The 13277-nt window shown below is 45.5% G+C and overlaps 1 pseudogene; it reads right to left on the bottom strand.

The window, feature by feature from the left end:
• Nucleotides 1-3797: 3797 nt before the first annotated feature.
• Nucleotides 3798-4349, bottom strand: LOC119314336 (annotated as a pseudogene).
• Between the last annotated feature and the right edge of the window lie 8928 nt (nt 4350-13277).

Raw genomic sequence — 13277 nt, 5'->3', positions numbered from 1 at the left:
ATTTATCCCAAATACACCACCTACTAGCAAGCAATCTATACTCAGCGATGGAAGAGGAGGAAGGCGGGAGTAAGGACGGAGGCTACCTCGCCGTGGAGGGCTGCGCAGCTCCGGTCGACGGCGCCGGACGGCCGGCGAGGAAGGGCCACTGGGCGGGCGGCGTACTGCTCAGAGGCGGATGGATACATAGGGGGCGTAGCTCGGGCGGCGGTGGAGAGCCTGCAGCACTGAAGGCGGCGCTGGCGGCGGCGGGGGAGGGCCAGTAGCATTGGCGGCGGCAGCTAGAAACCCTAGCCCGTCGCTCGGGACGAGGGGATTTTTCCCTCGAGGAGTTTTTGCTGTCGATGGTACGAGGTGATTTTTCTTATCGGCAGCGAATCGTTTTCACTAGGGAGTGGCAAAGGTGGGTAAATAACCCTCAACTCTCAGGTAAGTTAGCAAAACGGTCTGCTAAGAAGCTGGACAAGTTGGGGTATGTGGGCTGCGGGATTTGCACAAGAAGAAGTTGCAACTTCTTACGAATCTGCTTTTCTGGGAACACCCTTTGGTACAGATTATAGCTTTTGGGCCTAGAAGTTGGAAGTTGAAGTCCAACCAAACACAGTCTAAAGGAGGTCCACTTGTTCTGTTGTTCGTCAGACTATGAGTGCAGTGGTCATGCGGTCGTAATAGGAAGAAGGTGCACACACTTATGATCAAATTGAGTTGAGAGTGGATAATCCAAATTCCTCGACCATTGCAGTAAAATAAAAAATTCGCTAGGGAACACCATGGAGAAAGTTAGGGAGGTCCCGTGTCACCCTCAGGCACTGCTCTTTTATGTGGCAAGAAACTCGACTGAACTGAAAAACTTTTTTCAGTTGCCAGTGAAATAGCCAACGTGAGAAATTTAAGCCAAGCAATGTTATGTAGACCGTTAGCCTACGTTGTAGCATACGAGATATGAGATAGAGTAGCTCATGAACGGCTATGCTGGTAGCAGTGCGGGAGGCAACCAAAAAATCGATGAAGCATTGAACAAAGTCCACGTAATTTTGTATGAACAGACGTGACCGTGTACTGTTTCCCCGCGTCTATGTCTCGCTTGACGCGAGACAGTAGGACGTATCGCTTCAGGCAGCCGCCCCATTGGGCCGGCCCAGCGCGGACACAGGTTTTCAATGTCTTTTCTTTCACTTTTCTTCCCATTTTTGCATTCTTTTTTGTTTTATTTTTTACTTTTCCTTGGAGTTAGAAATATTCGGAAAATATCCACTATAAAAAGCAATTTATCCATAAAAGCTAAAAGTGTTAATCATGTATTTAAAAAAATATTAAATGTGTACGAAAGATGTACAATGTGTATGGAAAAAGCAAAAAAAAGATTTAACTTTTTTTAAAATATTAATTGTGCATTCAAAAAAGTTAAATATTTATAGAGATTTTTTGTTGATGTATACAAATAATATACAATGTGTATGAAAAAAGTAGACATAAAAAATAAATGTTTTCAGAAATGTTAATCATGTATTTGGACAATGTTAAATGTGTATATAAAAGAATGTTAATCGTGTATTTGAAAAATATTATATATATATATATATATATATATATATATATATATATATATATATTCTGATGAAAAAAGTAGACATAAAATATGTTTTAGAAATAATGGTAATCACCTATCCACCGGTCACCCGCTTCTTTCTCCCATCTCCCTTCCTCTCTATACACGAGCTTGAGGGGCTCAGCCATGGCTGGCTACAGCCACAATTTTTTTTAAGACGAAAAGACAAGATCACTGCTTTCCATTGCTCTTAGAAGGAATAAAGGTTTACAAACTGCACGAGAAGTACAGGGGAGGGAGTTTAGGTCATATAGTTACATCAATCTGGTTATAAGGGTCGTTTGGCAATGTGCAGAACCTGCCTACGACCAACATCAATCCAATCCTTGGCCTCCACCTGAATTTTCAGAATTAGTGGCCCTGGGCTGCAGGAGGAATTTCTAAAAACTCCAGCATTATGTTTTTTCCTTGTGTTCCACCACACCAGAGCGATAATGGATCTCCACGACTTAGCCTATTCCTTGGCCATTGTAGTAATTGAGCGCTGCCACCAGTTGATCAGGATTCGCCATTGGTGGCAATCAAACCCTGATGCATGTCCAGCTTAGGCTGTGAGCTTGTTGTTTAGCTTTCCAAGATATTTTGATATGCAACTATTTCTCCTTATGTTGTCTAGTCTAAATTCTGAGTCGTAGAATCCTACTCCCTTCGTTCTTTTATGTAAGGTCATTTTCAGCCTTATAGACAATCTGTTGGAGATACTCTAAGGGTGCGTTTGGTTTATAGGAATTTTACAGGAAGCTTTATATTGTCTATCTGCCATATATTGGAAACATGCGCATGGGCCGAGGGAGACACAATATGCAGCCACTAGAGCATCTCTAGCCGATCCCTCAAAACTGGCTTACTCCCTCAAAACTGCCGCTTATATTTGAGAAGCCGCAGCCTGGTCTCAGGATAATTTCGACCCTTCTCCCCTGCGATGACCCTCTCCCTCGCTCACTCCACGACCACGCTAGTGCCACCCAAATCCACCCCGCAGCTCCTGCCGGCACCCCCGCCCACACCGCAGCAACCCTAATCCACCCCGCACCCTCCTTGCCGGTACCTCCTCTCTCTTTCAATCGGACGAAATGGGCAACGCCTATTCGGCGTCGCGGCAGAAGGGGCCACGCAACCACCCTGAGCACCCATCGACTCGCCCCACTCCTGATCCATTTCGGACCTGCCCTCTTCGCATAAGAGGAAGTACAACAACGTGCGGGGAGTGGCCGCGGAGGACTGGGTGTGCGAGATCGAGGATCGGTACATGGGGAAGCTGTACTGGATCAGCGGCTCACACTTACAACGTGATGGTGGTCTGCCTCCACGACAGTCGTGTGAAGATATTGACATCCATGATGTCCTGGAGCTCATCACCGTCGACTCCCCCCCCCCTAGTGGTTTCCCGCCACGAGGTGCGGGAGAATCGGGAGGCCTTCGAGCAAATCGAGGCCTCGCGCATCGATGAGGTGTACATGGTCTCGCTCCGAGTGAAACATCCAGAGCTCGTCGCCGAGGAGCTCAGGGTCTACGAGCTCTACAAGAAGACAACCGATGAGGCTGTGCTGTCCGGTGGGGAGGTCGATGATGAGGCCTGACCGCAAGTGATCGATCTTTCATCTAGCGACTCCGACTTCGGATCTGGCATCGGTGAAGTGGATTGGGAGAAAATCATGGCTGGAGAAGATTAGTTTTATTTAGTTTAAATTTGAACCGAGTAGTTTATGTTCATGTTATACAGTGTATCGGATTGTGCTACCTTTGTGTTTGAATCCTGCGGTTCTATTTTGAGATGAATTTGTGAGATTTTTTTTGAAAGTTAAATTTAAGGGACCGTTTTTAACTCCTACATTTTGAGGAGTTAAGGTTTGAGGACCCGTTCGAGCTAAATTTAAGGGACCGGTTAGAAATGATTTTATGAGTTGAAATTATTTGAAAATTGCTCGATAAACCAACAACAAGTAGCCAGATTACGTGGCTTGACGCTGAGACATAAAATCTGTCATTTCGACCATGGATTCCGAGTTACATAACGAGATATTCAGAATCGGAAGACAACATGCGCTGCATGCCTCGATCGAACATCGAAGCCGATATTGATTTCGGTTGCGTTTTATTCTTGCCGGTACTACTGATTTCCCATGCATATTTATTCGCCGCAACGATCGTAGGTATATGCAGCAGCATGCGGTGATCCCGTGCGTGATCAGTCCTGGCAGCCGACGAACTGGTAGTCGACGACGAGGTGGCCATTGGCGACGCCGCCTCCGTCGGTGTCGATCTGCCGGAACACGGTGACGTCAAGGTCGAGCCCGCCGTTGTCGCACTGGTCCACCACCCTCGCCACCGTCCGCGCCCCCGTCGCCCTGTTCGTCACCTGATGACATGGCAGTGTCCCGCCGATCAAACAACGCGCGATCCGTAGCAAGATACACATTTCCTTATACAGATCATCCATCGACGGAGATAGGGACGCGTATGATTATGTACCTGGAGGCAGCGGCCGCAGGACGGCTGGCCGTGCGCGCCGGCGGGGCCGCAGAACGCCGTCCAACCGTACCTCTGCCGCCACGCCAGCGGCATGTCGGCGTCCGACGGTCGCGCAGAAGACGCTGGCGACTCGCAGGTCCCAGTTGATCTTCTCTGGGTTGTACAGGTTGTACGTCGCCGCCACGCCGCTCGCCTGCTGCGCCGCCGCGCCGTTGGCGGACAGGCAGACCACGACCAATGCCACGAGAACCAGCACCGACACCAACATTCTTGCGCCGGCGGCGACCACCATTGCCATACCTCTTTCTAGCTAGTTATTAGCACCTAATTGGCCAATCAGCTGCTGGTAATGAGTAGTAGTGTATTGCTCAGTTTTGACTGGCCATATTTATTGACCCTGATTCTGACACCAGCTTCAAGCAGGATGATTGTAATCATCGCCTTCCCTTAATCAGAATTTTTAATCACAGTAAGCACCTGGAGCATATGTATCAAGTTAGTAGTTTATTCAATGAGGCATAAGAGGTTACACAAACTATGCTTTGGTCACTTAAACTCTTGATGTGAGCTTGTTGTTTAGCATTCCAAGATATTTAGATATGTAGCTATTTCTTCTTATGTTGCTTCAATGATGTGAGTGTGCCAAATATTTGCCTTGTTGTTTATGAGAGCTTTATCAACTCCCTACAACCATAAACGGTTGGCTGCTCAGAGTTAGTGTACGGCTTTTGTTGTTTGAGAGCAACCCACCGCGAAGTTTTTGAGAGAGAATTCCTTGCGAGGATAAAGCCCTAACCACCCAGAGCCACAAAGAGTTAGGCATCACTGAAGTCTTCCTGTCTGTGTGATCTGAAGACTTATTACACTTGAGGACTATGAATCCTCCAGCCGGTTAGCCGTCGCGTTCTGAGCATCCAAGAGTCATTGTGGATCACTGGTGAACGAAGTTTGTGAAGGTTTGGAAGTCTACCTTGAAGACTTACCAGAGTGATTGGGCAAGGACTGGGTGTCCTTAGCTCAAGGGAAATAAGGTGAAGACGCGGTCTTCTGAGTTGAATCTCAGCCTCCCTAACCAGATGTACAGTTGTCACAGCAACTGGAACTGGTCCAACAAATCATTGTCTTCAACGAGTCACTGGTTTCATCCTTCCCATTCCTTTACTTAATGTAGGCCCTAGTGAAGTCATTGCATGATTGCCTTATCTTTTGTCTTCACTGAGTGACTGCTTGTTCTGATTGGCTTCACTATATCTTCCTACCTCATCTTTACTTCCTAGCTACTATTAGTCATTGTGCTTTCACTTCATTGAATACTTGACTATGGTTTGCCTAGTGTAGTCTACCTTCCGCTGCATGGTAATAGGTTTATTTCTATCGTTTGTTTTCGAAACTTCCATGTTTTGAATACTTTCATAAAAATCGCCTATTCACCCCCCTCTAGTCGATCACTAGCACTTTCAATTGGTATCAGAGCAAGGTACTCCTTGTTCTGTGTGATTCGGTTTAACCACCTGGAGTTTTAGCTATGTCGACTGCCGGGATAATCAAAGTCTCCACTGCGTGCCAGTCTTCGATGGAACTGAATATCCCTACTGGAAGAATAAGATGCGCATGCATCTTGAAGCCATTGATGTCGACCTATGGTATGTCGTCAAGAATGGCGTTCCCAAGGCTGGTGAAGGTGTCACCGCTGCTGATGTCAAGAAGTTCGTTCAACTGGACTCCACTGCCAAGAACATCATCTGTGGTCATCTGACCAAAGGACAGTATGGACGTGTGAGTGCTTTGGAAACATCTAAGCTAGTCTGGGACTGGCTCTCCAAGGTCAAAGAAGGCGTCTCAACCCAGAGAGATCAGAGAATCGGTGTCATTCGCAACCTCTTCAACCGCTTCAAGAGAAATACAATGAGAATGTTCAGCTCACGTTTGATCGAGTCACTGACATCACAAATGAGCTTCAAGCCCTCGGCGCCACTGAGATCACCAAGCATGAAGTCGTCAAGACACTCCTGAGATCACTTGACAGCTCGTTTGACACCCTAGCCCTGATGATGCAAGAACGTCCTGACTTCAAAACACTCGATCCGTCTGACATACTTGAGAGGCTCAACACACACGAGTTTCAGCTTTCTGAGAAAAGAGACATCTATGGTCCCAACTATGGGCGAACTCGTGCCTTGAAGGCAAAAACTGTCTCCTCATCTGAAGAAGAATCTGACAACAGTTCTGATGATCCTGAAGACATTGGAAAGGAGCTTGTTATGCTTGTGAAGAAGTTCCAAAAATTCACCAAGAAGAAAGGCTTCAGAAAGTCCTCACGATCAAGCTCAAGGAATGATGGAGCTTCTGCTCATGACTACAAGAAGAGAACATGCCACAAGTGCAAGAAACCTGGCCACTACATCTCTGAGTGTCTGCAGTGGGACAATGAGAACAAGAAGAAAAAGAAGAGCAAGGAGTATGATTATGAGGAACTTGAAAGTCGTCCTGAAACGCTCTCAACAACTCATGAAAAGCTTTCCTATGATTATCTTCAAAGGAAGCAAGATCTTGAGAAATTGAGAGCTGCTCATGAAGATCTTCAAAAGAAAAACGAGTCACTTCGCACCAAACAGATCAGTTCCGCTCAGGAAGTATTTGAACCACCATGTCTTAAATGTATTGAGCGTGACAACGCTACTTCTGTTGCTGGTTGTTCTACTGCTACTACTATTGCAATATCTTCAACTGCTGATGTGCCAACTAACCCCTCTGCTGAGGATGCCACTGCTATTACTGATGAGAATGCTAGGTTGAATACATTGCTTGAAATAGGGATGTTCAAAAGCCTCAAAGGGCATCAGACACTGTGCGATGTCCTCAAAAGGCAGATCCTGAACCGAAACCCTAGGAAAGAGGGTGTTGGGTTCGAAAGGAAAATGAATGCTGATGGCTCTTACTGGAAACCTGAGCAGTACCCCAAAACCACATGGGTTGCTGCAAAGGGACCTTCAGTGGATCCATCCACCCTATCTGGCTTCACTTGTGTTAATCCCATTGTTATTGATGAATCCTTTGATGCAAACTATAAGCTGTTTAAGAATCAGAAGGGTGAAGTGTTTGCCAGGTATATTGGTACTAACTGCAGGAATGGACCGCCTATGAAGAAGGTCTAGGTGTCGAAAAGGTGTTTGGAGAATCTTCCTGTGAATGTCGTCATGACACCGCAAGTGAAGAAGACAAACCCCAGACCACAGGCTTCATACGGTCTAAAGGCTTCATATAGACAGAGGACTCACCTGAATCGCACTAACGCAAATGTTTTGCAGGGAAGCCATACTCAGGCCTATGAATATGAGGGCGTTTCATCAAACCGCCATGTTCATAAGACCAAGAACTATTCTGCTTATTCTTATGAGTACTATTGTCCACCTGCAAGATTTTTTGCTAGGGCCCCGAAGCCAAAGTTCTCAGATGCTGCACTTAGACTCATTGCTTCAAAGCCACCCTTGAAGATGTGGGTGGCTAAGAAAGCTTAACTCTCTTTTGCAGGAAAAGGTCTCCGGCCGAAAACCAAAATCGTCTGAAGCTATTGCTGGGGACCTTAAACATCTTGTAGGGCGCAAGATCAAATGCCCAAATGGTCTTATTATGTACTTTGTTCCTGAGTCGCTTGCTACTTGCCCTATCAGTCCTAACCTCGATCTAAGCTTTCATAATCCACTTGCTCGTCAAACGTTTTTGCTTCACAACTCTCTTCGTGAAGCCTATCCCCCTAACTGCACTATAGGGTACGACACCAGCTGCTTCAGAATGGATTATTGATAGTGGGTGTACTAATCACATGACTGGCAAGTGAAGCCTTCTTATGGACTCAACCTTACGTCCATCTAACAAAAGTCACATCACATTTGCTGACACTGGTAAAGTTAGGTATTGGGTCTAGGTAGAGTTGCAATCTCAAAGGATCAACACATGGATAAAGTCATGCTTGTTGAATCCCTTGGTTTCAACTTAATGTCTGTCTCAATGCCTTGCGATTTAAACATGATTGTGATGTTTGGAAAATATCGTTGCCTTGTTCTAATGGAATATGACAAGTCTCTAGTGTTTGAAGGGTATCGGAAAGATGATCTGTACGTGGTAGATTTCTCAGCAGGACCACAACTTGCCGTATGTCTTCTAGCAAAAGCTTCAGAATGCTGGCTCTGGCATCGGAGGCTAGGGCATGCTGGCATGAGGAACTTGCACACTCTTGCAAGAAAGAAGCATGTCATAGGCATCGAAGGCGTCAAGTTCAAGAAGGATCACTTATGCGGCGCCTGTGAAGCAGGAAAGATGACGAGGGCCAAGCATCCCTCGAAGACAATCATGACAACGACTCAACCCTTCGAACTGCTCCACATGGACCTCTTCGGTCCCACTCACTACTCAACTCTTACTACTACTGCTTGTCTCTATGGCTTTGTCATTGTTGATGATTATTCAAGATATACTTGGGTGCATATAATCCTCTACAAGACTGAAGTGCAGGATGTCTTCAGACGCTTCGCCAATCGAGCCATGAACAACTATGGCGTCAAGATAAAGCACATCAGAAGTGACAATGGCACTGAATTCAAGAACACTGGGCTACATACATATCTTGATACTTTGGGCATCACACATGAATTCTCAGCTCCGTACACGCCACAGCAGAATGGCGTCGTCGAACGCAAGAACAGAACACTTATTGAGATGGCTCAGACGATGCTTGATGAATACAAGACTCCAAGAAAATTATGGCCTGAAGCCATTGATACTGCATGCCATATCATCAACCGTGTTTATCTTCACAAGCTTCTGAACAAGACATCCTATGATCTCCTTACTGGCAAGAAGCCAAATGTCAGTTACTTCAGAGTATTTGGTGCCAGGTGATGGGTCAAGGATCCACATCACACTTCAAAGTTAGCACCAAAAGCACATGAAGGTTTTATGCTTGGATATGGAAAGGATTCACACTCCTACAGAGTCTTCAACCTCTTTCACTATAAAATGGTTGAAATAGTGGATGTGCGGTTCGATGAGACTAACGGCTCGCTAAGAGAGTACCTGCCAAATGTGCTAGATGAAGTTCCATCCAGTGAATCAATCAAACTTATGGGAACTGGAGAAATCATACCATCTGAAGCTCAGCCTGAAGAGGAACTTATCATCTCCGCACCCGATCAACCTGAAGACAATGCTCAGCCTGAAGACAATCCTTCTAATGATGAAAATGATCAGCAAGAGCAAAATCTTCGTCCTATACATCCTCGTGTTGCAAATGAAGTATAGATTGAGAGAATAATTGATAGCATCAATGCACCAGGTCCACTCACTCATTCAAGGGCAACACAGCTAGCTAATTTCTGTGGGCACTTCGCATTCGTATCGATATCTGAACCCAAGAAAGTTGATGAAGCCTTCATGGAGCCTGAATGGATTCAAGCTATGCAAGAAGAGCTTCAGCAATTTGAGTTGAATAATGTATGTGAACTGGTTAAGCGTCCTGAACCTCGCAAGCACAATATAATTGGCACCAAATGGATATATCGCAACAAGCAAGATGAGCATGGTCAAGTTGTCAGAAACAAAGCTCGTCTCGTTGCTCAAGGATACACTCAAGTTGAAGGGATTGACTTCGATGAAACATTTGCTCCTATGGCTAGACTTGAAGCCATACGCATACTGGTGGCCTATGCAAATCATCATAACATTCTTCTGCATCAAATGGATGTGAAAAGCACTTTTCTCAATGACAAGATTGACGAAGAAGTGTATGTTGCACAACCGCCTGGCTTTGAAGATCCAAAACATCATGATATGGTGTACAAGCTCAACAAGACACTGTATGGCCTCAACCAAGCCCCTAGGGCTTGGTATGACACACTCAAAGACTTCCTGAAGAGCAAAGGCTTCAAACCTGGTTCCCTCGACCCCACTCTCTTCACGAAGACATATGATGGTGAACTGTTTGTGTGCCAAATATACGTGGATGACATTATCTTCGGCTGCACCAATCAGAAATACACTGATGAGTTTGGATATATGATGCAAGAGAAATATCAGATGTCCATGATGGGAGAGCTGAAGATCTTCCTTGGTCTTCAAATACGTCAGCAACGCAACAACATCTTTATATCTCAAGAGAAATACCTCAAAGATTGCCTGAAGAAATTTGGAATGCAAGATTGCAAAGGCTACACGACGCCAATGCCAGCCAAACATCATCTGGGTCCCGATGACAATGGTAAAGAGTTCGATCAAAAGGTATGCCGCTCCATGATTGGTTCCTTGCTTTATTTATGTGCATCTAGGCCAGATATCATGCTTAGTGTTTGCATGTGTGCCCGGTTCCAAGCGGCACCGAAGGAATCACATCACTTAGCTGTGAAGCGAATTCTCGGATATTTGGTTCACACCCCAACACTAGGATTATGGTATCCAAAGGGCTCAGAGTTTGATCTAGTTGGATTCTCGGATGCTGATTATGCTGGTGACAAGGTGGATCACAAGTCTACATCAGGCACATGTCATTTTCTGGGACGATCACTTGTATGTTGGTCTTCAAAGAAGCAGAACTGTGTATCTCTCTCCACTGCTGAATCTGAATACATTGCTGCTGGATCTTGCTGCGCTCAGCTTCTATGGATGAAGCAAACACTCAAAGACTATGGCATTCACTTGAAGCAAGTGCCACTCTACCGCGACAACAAAAGCGCCATCAAGATTGCCAACAACCTAGTTCAGCACTCGAAGACAAAGCACATTGAAATTCGTCATCACTTTCTCAGAGATCATGTTGTGAAGGAAGATATTGATATCATACACGTCAACACTGAAGAGCAATTGGCAGATATCATCACCAAGCCCTTGGATGAGAAGAGGTTTTGCAAGTTGCGGTGTGAGCTAAATATCTTGGAATCCTCAAATGTCCTATGATCAGGCACACATCCTAACACTTATGCATGTTGATGACTTAGATGTGCAACACACGAAGTAAAGTATATCTTCAATAAATGAAGACTTACATTCTGAGTGTGAATACATTAACGTGGAATTTGACTTCGGAGCACCACGATAATTGTGCGCCGTGTCTGGGTCTAATACTTCCTATACGGTGGGTAACGCCACCACCAAATTCTTCTATTGAAGTGTTTTACCCATGGCGTTACATTTGATACATGTTCACATTTGGTTTGTCTTCATTTTCAACTTGTCTTAATGATTATCTTCACTATGTTGATATGATTGTCTTCTAGTATATACTGATTTGGTTTGGTTTCTGTCCTCTACATCATTCACTTATAGCTATGGCTTCTTGATGAATCTTTTAAACTAAGTGAATGTGATCGGACCCTAACCCCTCTATGCTTCTTTCCTAAGTCTATCTATCCAAATCATATGCATTCTATTGACACTGTCAAATGTCTTCTCTGCCTCCATGTCAGTAGAAGACACAGAGACAAACATTAATCCGTTTTCAATGCTAAATCCTTTCACCTGAAACCCGGAGAAGTGGGAACGACCATCCGACAATCCAGGCGTGCGTGGGAACGTGGAACAACCTCCGATGTGTTGCATGATAGCCACGTGTCCCTCAGATGTGAATTTCCAGGGGCACTTGTGTAATAACTCTGTGTCATCCCTATCCCTATAAATACACGCCTCACCATAGTCATTATCCTTTCTTCCATTCTCGCACAAACCCTAGCGCCACCGCTAGCCCTCGACGACGCCGGCGACGAAGCGCTTAGCTGATGTGACCTCACCTTCGTCGCCAAGTTAGGGCACGGACGATCGAACTGCTCGGCCACCTCTCCCACTCCGTCTAGCAGTTCTTCGTGTGGTAAATAAAACTTCCTTTTTACGGCCCCCTTTGATCCTATAGATTCATCACTTTCTACCACAAGAAGTTTCTATTCACACAAGTTGGATCTATTTCATACTGCATCTCATAATATGCCTAGTATGTTCACTTATGCTTCACAAAGAAGTTAGATTCCTCACCTGTACTTATTCGTGGATTCGTACAAATCTGGAACCAACTCTCTATCTATGAGTGAATGTCTTCGCACTATGAGGTCAATGTCTTCTAAACTGATTTATCTTCAAAATCTTCCGAGAATGCATATGACCTCTTCCCCTTCCCTCGCACCTTAATGCTGTCATAGGTACATGTCCGTGGGAGAATCCCTTGGTTCTCATAGTCTGCATTCATTTGCAGAATTCTTACAACATCACATTAACTCTCCCGAAGTCAGTTCCTGTTTGACCAGAAAGCGGAAGCCTTTGAAGCCTTTAAACATGTTGAAGCCCTTCAGTTTAAGCTTCATGGCACCAGAGAAACCTACAAGAATGGGTGGCAGACAGCGTCGTGGCAACACCTCAAGAGATTTGCCTCCTGACCTCTATGAGCTGTACAAGACAGGTCCAGAGGAGGACTACAATCAGCGAAAAACTCGAATCCAATGGATTCGAAGATATTGGGCAGAACAGTGGTTCAAGTACAGGTTCGTGACCCAGGAGTATGCTGAGAAGAATGCCATCAAACAACCATGGGGAGACATTCTATACAGAAATCTTCAACCCAAGTCCAGAGCTGAAGCCATTGAACAAGGCTTCTATCCTTGCATGGTCCATGGACCGCAGCCTGCGGATGCAGACCCATCTTCATTACTGTGGTGCCGCGATGATAATCTGTTCAAGTGCAACCTTCAGTTTGCCAGGAACTCGGCCAAAGAAAACAAGAAGTCACGAGGCTTAGACTTCAATCCAGCCCCCTCTGCTCCTCGTGTTGATGGCACACGCGAAGCTGAACCCAATCTTGTTGGGCCCTTCTACAACCTAGAAGGTCTCATCACTCATATCATGGTTCAAGGGACAGTCGTGGATGAGCCTGCAGATGACGCTGAATCTGATGAAGCGCCTGCACCGCTGAAGCCAAAGAAACTAAAGAAGCCTAAAGCTTCAAAGCCTGCTCCTGCACCAAAGGTCTTACAAGCGAAGCCTGTAATGCCCCGTGACCGATGTGCCAGGTGTCGTCCAGTTATTCGCTGTTGTTGCCTTGTCATTGCTTGCGTGTCATGCATTGCATATCATGTGATCATGTGCATTTCATTTGCATACATGTTCGTCTCATGCATCCGAGCATTTTCCCCGTTGTCTGTTTTGCAATCCGGCGCTCCGTTCT

The sequence above is a fragment of the Triticum dicoccoides genome, chromosome 6A (assembly GCF_002162155.2).
Source record: "Triticum dicoccoides isolate Atlit2015 ecotype Zavitan chromosome 6A, WEW_v2.0, whole genome shotgun sequence".
In the NCBI taxonomy this organism is placed as follows: Eukaryota; Viridiplantae; Streptophyta; class Magnoliopsida; order Poales; family Poaceae; genus Triticum; species Triticum dicoccoides.
This window is presented reverse-complemented; position numbering and strand designations above follow the sequence as displayed.